This window comes from Diceros bicornis, unplaced genomic scaffold, assembly GCF_020826845.1.
Source record: "Diceros bicornis minor isolate mBicDic1 unplaced genomic scaffold, mDicBic1.mat.cur scaffold_122_ctg1, whole genome shotgun sequence".
In the NCBI taxonomy this organism is placed as follows: Eukaryota; Metazoa; Chordata; class Mammalia; order Perissodactyla; family Rhinocerotidae; genus Diceros; species Diceros bicornis.
In genome coordinates, this window is record NW_026691042.1 from 1,098,475 (window position 1) to 1,108,572 (window position 10,098).

General features: G+C 46.5%; 1 long non-coding RNA gene across 2 annotated transcripts in view; it reads left to right on the forward strand.

Annotated features, from left to right (window-relative positions):
- Positions 1-8,335, forward strand: part of LOC131402517 (uncharacterized) — a 77,313-nt gene extending 68,978 nt beyond the window's left edge. For both annotated transcript variants that reach the window (XR_009218737.1, XR_009218736.1), the window contains exon 4: positions 7,677-8,335. This is a non-coding gene — a long non-coding RNA (uncharacterized LOC131402517). The remainder of the gene's footprint in view (positions 1-7,676) is intronic.
- The last annotated feature ends 1,763 nt before the right edge of the window (positions 8,336-10,098 follow it).

The following is a 10,098-nucleotide window of genomic DNA, read 5'->3' on the forward strand; positions in this document are numbered from 1 at the left end:
TCTGCAGTTATTAGACATTTGGATGGTTTCTCCTTTAGGCTTTTAATGCTTTTATGAACATTCTTGTTCATTCTTTTGCAAATAGGTAAGTATTTTCTGTTGGCTATATCCCTAGGAATGGCATTGCTGGGCATAGTGTATGGATATGTTCAGCTATAGTAGAGACTGCCAACATTTTCCAAAGTGGTTGAACCAGTTTATGCAACCCCTTCACTACATCCAGTAGTATATGGGAATTACGTTGTTCAGCATTCTTGTTAACACTTGATATGTCCAGTCTTCTACAATTTTAGCCATTCTGGTGCATGGATGGTGTACTCATGAGTTTGAATTGGTATTTCTCTGGTGACTAATGAGGTTGAGAATCTTTATATATGTTTATTGGTCATTTGAATATTCCTTTTAGTGAATTGTCTATTCAGATTGCCCATATTTCTATTGGGTTGTTTCTTACTGATTTCTATGAGTTTTTTTTTTAATACCTTCTGGCTATGTCTTGTTTTTTTATAACTTTGTATTTTAAAGACTTAACCCCTCCAATAAGCTTCCTGCAAATGTCCCTGCTATAGAGAACAGGAAGATAAGCCTTTTGGTATATGCAAATAATGTGATTTTTTTTTTAATGAATTGGGGTAAATCTCATTTGGCACAGGGCAGTTTGGTTTTTCTAAAACTAAATTATTGTTTTTGGTAGACGTTCCCTGGCCTTTAATGGGCCCATGCAAATTTGCCCCTTGATTTATTTGGGTCAGGGTTTCTCAAAAGTGGCACTATTAAAATTTGAATGGGATAATTCTTTGTTGTGGCAGCTGTCTTGTGCACTGTGGGATGCTTAGCAGCATCTCCCAGGCCTCAACCCACTAGAGGCCAGTAGTACCTACCCCCCTCTTTGTGACAACCAAAAATGTTTCCAGACGTTGCTGAATGTCCCTGCGGTGGGAGGTGGGGGTGTTAAAATTGCCCCGGTCGAGAACCACTGATCTAGATTTGTTTTGTGGGTATTTTACCAGTTTGCCAGGAAATTACAGAGCTCAAAATTACGTGTGTTTTCTAAAATACATATGGAAATACAAAGGACTAAGAATAGCCAAGATATTTTTTAAGCAGCAGGTCAAGGTGAGAAGACTTGATCTATGAGATATCCTGATGTATTATATATAAAGCTATAGTAACTAAAGCACTTTGGTATTAGCACAGTGTTAGACCAGTGGAAAACAGTAGAGAACCCAAATCCAATTCCACGTGTATCCAGAAACTTGATTTCTTTTAATAGAAGTGCTCTTACAGAGCAGAGGGCAAAGGAGGGGCGTTTCTTCAAGTGGTCCTGGGACTATTAGATATCAGTATGGAAAAAATTCAAATTGGAACCCTACTTTACTCCGTACACAAAAATCCATTCCAAGTAGATTAAAGACCTAGGCATGAAAGGCAAAACTATTAAGATGTTAGAATATAGTGGTTTTCAAACGATGTTCTTAAGAGTCTTAGAAAAAACATGGCTTGTAGTGGGAATGGGACAGTGGATCAGGGAAGTTCTAGGTCTTGCGTGCTCTTTTGGAAATGTTAAACGCTATTTCTTAAAAAACTTTAGTCCTCCTCAGAAAAGGCTTGAAAACCCGTGCTGTGTGGCATAGATAGCCTTCTGTGTTTGTGCAGATTCAAACTTGTTTTTTTTTTTTTGGAAAATAGTATTGGACTTGCTTATAGGGCTTTCTCCCCTAGTAGTCTGTAAATCCTTCAAGGCCAGGGACTGGGTTTTTTTCATTGTTTTTCCATGGGGTCTGGAATTGTATGGACTCAATAAAATAAATGCTTGTTAAATGAATTCAAGCACTGGGAGTGGAGGGAATGTATAGAGAAGAGCAGAGAGGAAGGAAGGTACTTTGAAGAACACTCTCATTTACAGAAAGGGAGAAACCAATGTATTGGAATAGTTAAGAACCGTGTTACAGACATTAAGGAAAAAGCAAATGCATTTATTCTGTTGCAAGAATACAGAGTGTTATGTTTGGCTGTATATCTAGAGGTTATGCTTATGTATTTTAGAATCAGACAGCAGGAGTCAGTCATATCTAGGCTCTGCCTCTTACTAGCTAAACAATATTGGGCATGAACTTGACTTCTTTAAAACCTAGTATTCACACTTATGAAATGGGAATAATATTATTCGGTGACTTAAGAGGTCATTGATGACCTTGAGATAGAGCTTTCCGGATTGTGGAATTAAAAGCTAGATTATAGGAGCTTGATTCTACTATATTGTTAAGCCTAAAGAACATTGAGAAGCTCACTACGAAACAAACATTGAGACACTGTAAAGAACGATTTTTATAGAAATGAAATACATTTTCTTGAGAGAATCTTACAGTTATATTTTTTAAGCCACGTTATTGGGAGTGGTCTACAAAAGCACAAAGCTACAATTGGACTTTCCTGTTGAAAGTACATTTCTCAAAATGTTTGCTATATCTTTGTTAAGGTAAACTGAGTGGTAAAGTGCTTTTAAACATGTTGAGCATTTCATGTTTTAAAGTATGTTATGAAATTTTTAGAAATAAAGCATACATCTTGATTCCAATTTTTTTCTGGAAAAATTTCCTGGAGCAACCCCTGATGGCCCAGCGGTTAAAGATTGGCACCCTCCGCTTCGGCATCCCAGGTTCAGTTCCCAGGCATGAACCACACCACTCGTCTCTCATTGACTATGCTGTGGCGGTGGCTCATGTAGAAGAACTAGAAGGATTTACACGTAGAATATAGAACTATGTACTGGGGCTTTGGGAAGGGAGAAAGAAGAGAGGCAGATTGGCAACAGATGTTAGCTCAGGGCAAATCTTTCCAAGCAGGGAAAAAAAAAGAAAAAGAAAAATTGCCTAAGTGTAAGTTATTTATACTCATTTTTTATGACTTCTTATATAAGACTCTCCTGAAAAAAACTATACTGGCTGCAAAGCTATCTGCCGATAAACAGGTATCCATATGGAGATATGAAAATGGTGATTTTCAAGTAGAGAAGAATTCAACCCTTATAAACTACACAGCAGGTAAACAGAATTTGTTGGCAGTGAAATATTCCCGTTAGTTCTAGTAGAACAAGGTAGCCAAGCATCAATCAAGATTTCAGTGGTGCTTGTAGAGAGTAGTTGGGTCATGTCACAGACGTAAATTGTAAATTATTGTAACTTCATTGTATATAGTTACTCATTACAAAGGAGTTTATTATTATACTAGATTATTGAGGCTAACATCATTAAAATGAAACTGCATGGTGCTTTCTTATATAAGAGGAATTTGACAGTAAACTATTTACTTAAGGCATATACTGATAGTATAGCTACTTTGTACTTTTAATTCTTGTGTTGTTTTGATCTAATAATGGCATTTTGGGGGGTCAAAATACCTTTTTTTAGAAACCTTGATACAACCATATGCTGTCTTCAAAATCTTACTTCAAATAAAGCAATAGAGGCAAGTTGGAAGTAAAAGCATGGAATAGATAAACAAAATAATAAGGGAATTATGGTGCCAGTTATCAATGGATTGCCCCTGTGTAACAACATCAGAGTATTTGCCTCTATTGTCTGTTCTGCAATAATGGAGCTGCACACAGTAGACATTTCTCTTTTGCACCTGGCAGGGGTTAAGCTTTGTCAGAGAAGGTTTAGGACAAAGGGCCTTCCTTCCTAATTCCAGGGTGCTTCCATTCTTTTCTTTTTCTTTCTCCTGCAGTACAACCAGCAGTGTCACAATTCAGGGGTGTCTACAGGGACTCAACCACATTGGGTGATCCACAGTGGATTCAGTGGATCCCCTTGGATGGCTTAATAAGGAGAATGAGTGGCACCCCTGCAAGTGGAATCCCAGTGAATCCAGTTGGCATCCCAGCCTCAGCCTACCTGCCCCTGGGAGGAGACAGGGCTTTCCTGTTTGCCAGTCTCAGCCTGCTGTTCCCTACCTGCTGAGCTCTGCCCTGACCAGGGACCGGTACTGGCCTTGGGAAACATGACAATCTTCTCCACCATCCCTGTGCTGCAATCATTCCTTCTCCATCAAGGCCTGAAGGCAGCCTTGGCGAGGGGGTCCTCTCCCAAATTTGTTTCTTTCTTAACTACTCTGCTGTAATTCTGGGCTATTCTCTATAGTTCCCTTTAAAGGTTTATGGTTAATTGTTCATTATATAAACTGTCCCTGCTCAATCTATTGGTTGGTTTCCGTGTCCTGATTGAACACTGATTCTTATCGTTATATATTATTTTATAGGGTATTAGTGCTAAGGGGAAAAATGAAAGGGGAACAAGTTGGATAGGGAGTGTCAGGACAAGAGGATAGTTTATATTTTAAATGACATGGTCAATACAGCCTCACCAAGATGACATTTGAACACAGAATTAAAGATAGTGAAGAAGATGAGGCATGAAGTCATCATGTGGAAGAGGATTCCAAGTGGAAGGAACATAGAGTGCAAATCTACAGGTGGGAGAGTGCCTGGTATGTACCAGGAGCATAATGGAGGGCAGAGGTACAGGGGATTACTGGCCAAAGATGATGTCAGAGAGAGTGAGGGACCAACTGTATGGGGCTTGAGGTCCATCATAAGGACTTGAACTTTCCCCCTGAGAGAAATGGAGAGCCCTTTGAGAGATTTCACAATGTCAGGGTGTGACATCTGGTTTTAAAGGGTCACTCCAATTGGTGCATTGGGGATAGATTGTGGGTCAAATATAGAGACAGAGAAACCAGTTAGAAGGATACAGCGATTATCCAGGCCAGAACAATGGTGCAATGTGGTGTACCAGCCATCAGGGAGTAACAGGAAGTGGACTTACATACCCACCACAAACAAAGTAAGACTAGTCAAAATACGTGATATGAGTATTTCGCTAATGATCAGTCTACATATGCAGTGGGTGAAAGTCCACAAGGCCAGAGAAAAGCAACCTTCGTGTAAAGAACAAATTCTAAGGCACTGTAAGTCACACCACCTGCAACAACCACAGATTCTAGAATTATTTGAGATGCCAAGACAATGAGGAAGGAATAATCTTTCAACAAGTAGTGCTGGGACAACTGGAGATCCACATGTGAAATAATAAAGGTGAACCCCTACCTAACACCATATACAAAAATGTTACATCTTCTTACCATCAAAGATGTAAATGTAAGACCTAAAACTATAAAACTCTTGGAAGAAAACATGGCCCTGGATTAGGCAATGTTTTTGTAATTATGGCACCCAACACATAAGCAACCAAAGGGAAAACAGATCAATTCAACTTCATCAAAAGTAAAACTTGAGTGCGTTGAAAGATACGATCAAGAAAGTGAAAAGACGACTCACAAAAGGGGAGAATATGCTTACAGATCTTTACATATCTGATAAGGGTCTACTATTGAGAACATATAATACATTCTCCCCTCTCAACAATAAAATACAAATAGCACAATGAAAAATGGGCAATGCATGTGGATAGGCATTTCTCCACAAGAAATATATGGTGCCTGGTGCTGTGCTGTCCCTGCCTGAGGCTGCAGTTCCTGTGACGGCCATCAGGTGGCAGCCTCCTGTGTCAGTGGTGCCCACTGAGCTTTGCTGGAGCAATTGGAGAAAGGAGGAGTCATGCAGAAGTCATGCTGACCCTCCGCCTGCCTCAGGACCCACTTGCACTTCCTATTACTAGTGTTCCTCTTCACCATCTGAGTGGAGCAAAAGCAGGAAGGAGGGATCCAAGATGCCCCATTTTGTTCATTCAGCAGCTACGTGCCAAGCCCTCACCCTGGGCCAGGAGCCCTGGTGGGCCCAAGGGTGGTGCTGAAATCTACCCAGTGGTCCCTGCCCACCAGGAGCTCAGTCTGGAGGCAGATGGACAAAAGCACAAAGTCAGAGACACGTGAAAGAGAAGAGCATGAACTGGAATGAAAATAAAGAGTGTCCTGCAGGGAGGGCTGGGGTCTCACTGGGTAGGAGGGTCTGAAAGGCCTGACAGAGGTGACATTTGCTGTGACCGGAATGACATGAGGACCCAGCGCTTCACTCACCTGTGATCAGCGTGCCAGGGAGAAGGCACTGCTGGTGTGGAGACACCCAGGCAGAAGTGAGTTTGGCCAGAGGAGGTTAGAGAGGTGGGCACTGTGGCTGCAGAGAGCGTGGAGGGGAGAGAAGGGAGGGGGCAGGCCAGACCCGGGAACTGGGAGATGGTGTGAGGTGTCTCCTCCTCTCTGACAACACTGCTCCCCACCCTGCATCATGAAACCACAAATATTCGCTCTCTCTCCATCTCTGTGGACGAGGAATCCTGCACAACTGAGCTGGAGCCTCTGCTCATCGCTTCTTCCAGGTTGGGGCTGTGGCCTCCACTGAGTCTGAACCAGGATGAGATGTGCTGTCAAGCTAACGCCTGTGGGCTCGGTCAGGATCAGCTTCACTGAGAGCCCGGCTCCTTTCTGTCTGTTGGCCAGGGGACTCCCTTGGTTTCTTCTGTGTGGGCATCTGCATAGGGGAGCTCAGGACATCCATGTATGTCCCAAGGTCCAGGGGTCAGACAGACTGAGAGAGGGGAGCAATGGGAGAGGGTAGAGGGAACACAAGAGAGTGAGTGAGAATGATAGCCTCGGAGGTAGAATCTGGGAAGTGTCGTCCTGTCACTTGTGCTTCGTCTGCTGGTCAGAGCCAATCCTTAAGCTGTCATTGGTCCACAGGGACATATAGAACAGGCAGGGAGATCATCCCTGCAGGAGCACGCTGACCTTGACTCGATTGTCCTGGTGGCGAAAGGCTCCCTTCCTACCTGGGCTCATCCTATGTTGAGCTCAGATCCTCCTCCTTGGGAGTGTTGCTCTTCGGGGACCAGGGGTGCTCTCCTGGGTTCCCTGGGCTCCTGTCCCCTCCAGGAGGGAGATGTACACTGAGGGGGCTGAGGCCAGAGCAAGCAGGGACCACTCCACCCTCCCAGCTCATTTGCTTCCTTCCCCAGGAGGGCCGACTCCTCAGGAGCCTCTCCTCACTGCTCACCATCTTCTCTGCTCTGAGAGCACCTCGTTTCAGCGTCTGAAGAGGACCTAGGGAGAAGTTTGCAGGTGGAAAGGCCTCTCTCCATGGGAGCCCCAGAGTGGACGGGGACGATCGACAGGGCTGGGCATTGTCCCCTCAGTCAACTTGGACTTCCTGGGAGGCAGCAACCCCTGGGGGCAGGGCCTAGGCTGGTGGCAGGTCTCTAAGCATCCCCACAATGCCCATCTTCCTGGTCTCTCCTGATTGGGAACAGGCCTGCACAAGTACACAACCTTTCAGACCCCCTGGGGTTATGTGCAGCCCATCAAGGCCGCTGTGTCTGTCTCATTGTGTGGTTGTCCGTCTTACCTTCCTGGCTGATTCGCTGCTCTGTTCTAGATCCAACCTCAGGCGGCTGCAAAGTTGACCTTTCACGTCAGCTTGCCACTGAGATGGCTACTGTTTCCAGAAATGCTTAGGGGCTGGGCTTTGCCCACCCATGGAGACATCAAGTGGGCAACTTCTGACAGTGAAGCCACCCCCCTTCAGGCTTGTGCCGCTCACAGGGCTGTCACACTGAGGGGGTGGGGATGGGAGCTGCCCTGGGGAAAAACACCACAACTCTTACTGTTCTTCCCTCAGCTTCAAATGCTCCTCAGTTGGTTGTATGTCTCTGGTCTCTTCCCAGAGGTTGTTTTCTGACAGCGCGTCCGGTGTGATCGTGGCTTCCGGGAAGAGGATTGGCTGAATGCCTCACTCCACCATTCGGTGTGTCCTGCCGCCCCACGCCAATCACTTTCTGAAGGCGCATCCTTTCAGCAATCTGAGGACCCAAGATTGTGAGTCTGTGTCCTGGAGTGATTTTGAGAAGAGCTCGTGGGATGGCAGTATTGCAAAGCATAAAGTCTTGCTTCCAGAAAGCTCTCTGGGATCCTCAGCATCTTGCTGTTTTGGAGTCAAAGCCCTGAGATCTTTAAAAAGCCAGCAATGTTAGAACATGGGCAGGACAAACAAAAGTCTCTGGGCTCCAACACCAAATAAAATATTCTGAATTTCTAGTAACCTGAGACGAGTGGAAAGGAATTGGGCGTGTGGAGTGGAGGTGCGGTTTGGGCCAACTACGCATCTGGGAGGAGAAATGCCATGCAGAGCAGCCTTTCTGGGGGCATAAGTGTGGGACATGTGTGCAGACCCCCGCTGCAGACATTGCTGCTGCTGCCCTTCAGTTCCCTCAGCCCACTTGAGTCCCCGCAGTCCCTGGGAGCCAGTCCCCAGCAGGCCCACAGTGTCCCCCTGGAGCACCTGCATCCACTCTCTGCCTGAGGGCTCTCTCCTGCACCGGGAGCTTCCTCTCCTGCAAGCCTGTGCCAGCCTGTAGCACAGAAGCCTTCATGACCCGGGGTATACCCTCCACGCACGGGGACAGAGCCAGTCCAGTTGGGATCTCGTCTCCCAACAGGACTAGGAGGGATGCTCACCTCAGTGCTCCCTCCTCAGGCCCCGCACTGGCTCTCCTCCTCCAGGCTTCCTTCCCCTTGGCCTCCTCGGGCCTCCTCCCTCACCTGCAAACAAACCACTTGCCCTACATCCTTGTCTGCTTTTGGCCCAAACCCTGCCGAGGCTCCACGCTGGCTGTGACTTGGAGCAGGTCGTCCAGCCTTCTGGACTTGAGCTTCCTCACCTGTAAGATGGGGACAAAAGGCCTGCCTCCCGGAGATGTCAGAGGAGACACAGCGTGGGAAGATGCAAACCACTGCAAAGAAGGATGCCAGGTGATCACCCAGTGAAAACACCAACCTTGCCAAAGAAACAGGAGCTCTTGAGGCTGAGGGAGGAACGCGGGCAGCCTGTCCAAACAACGTGGAGACTCATTGACGAGTGTGGCCGTGCAGGGTAGGCCCCCGCACAGTGGAAGAGCCATTGACAAGGAAGGTGACAGGACAGAGGCTCCCAAGGAGAAAGATTTAAGTGTTGGAGGATCACAGAGGCCTTAGAAAAATCGTGAGGCCCTGGAACATGTTTACTGAAATGCTATTATTGGCCAGAAAAATGTGTTACAAATACCCAGTCCTCTCTGGATTACTTCACATTGGTTGTAGGAATGAGTGCACAATTGTCATTAGAACCCACATTTTGTTAAATATAGGATATCTTTATTTTTCTTAACTTTTAATTATTTTTTTGTCCATGAAGTGCCAAGCATGGGTTTTCTCCGCTCTTCTCTTTGCATGGGTGGCCTCTACTTTCAGAAGTGGATTCCTGGTGCTCATCAACCCTGCTAACATGAGGGACAGCCCTCTTTCAGGTCACACAGTGGATGTGAGCTCCAGGTGGGCAGGGACCACGTCGTGTCATACTCACTGGTGTGGTTACAGTGCTCGGCCCATGGCAGGGACCAGAGTGTATTGGCTGAATGAGTGAGTGAAACAATGAACGAATGCATGAATGAGTACATGAGTGCAGGAGTGAGTGAGTGAGGGAATGAGTGAAGGAATGACTGGGTGAATGAAGGAAAAAGTGAATAAACCACACAAGCTTGATCCACACAGGAGGAGCCTTTAGTGTGGCGGGCTCACAGGGGGTCACAGCACAGCCCTGCACGGTGGCATGGAGCATGTTCAGCTCTGCTTCCAGCACTGAGCCTCCGTCACCTGCAACACAGTGTGGTCCTGGATCTTCTTCAGCTCCTCCTCAAACAATGCTGAATGTTCCCGGGAGCAGGGCAGCAAGAAGGGAACTTGAGGAGGGACTTCCCAGACCCTGCGCCCTGGAGGACCACTGTGACAGCCTGGCAGGGGGCTCTTAACACGCTCCAGGCACCAGGCTAGAGATGCACAATCCATTCCTCAGGGAAGTCTCCCAACAGCCCATCAGGAGGCCAAGTTATTTCCTCATTGTACAGATGGGGAAACTGAGGCTGAGAGCCTCACCTGCGTCACCAGCTAGAAAGAGGCTGAGTAGGGACTAGGACCCCTGTTTCTCTGACTTGGGATCATTCCAAACCACTGTCCTGCACTGCGGCCTCCTCGGGCTCAGGGGTCCTGGCCTCCCGGGGGCCTGAACCCTTCTGGCCTCCAGCCATCACTGAACTAAAGGGACAGGGCCACTCC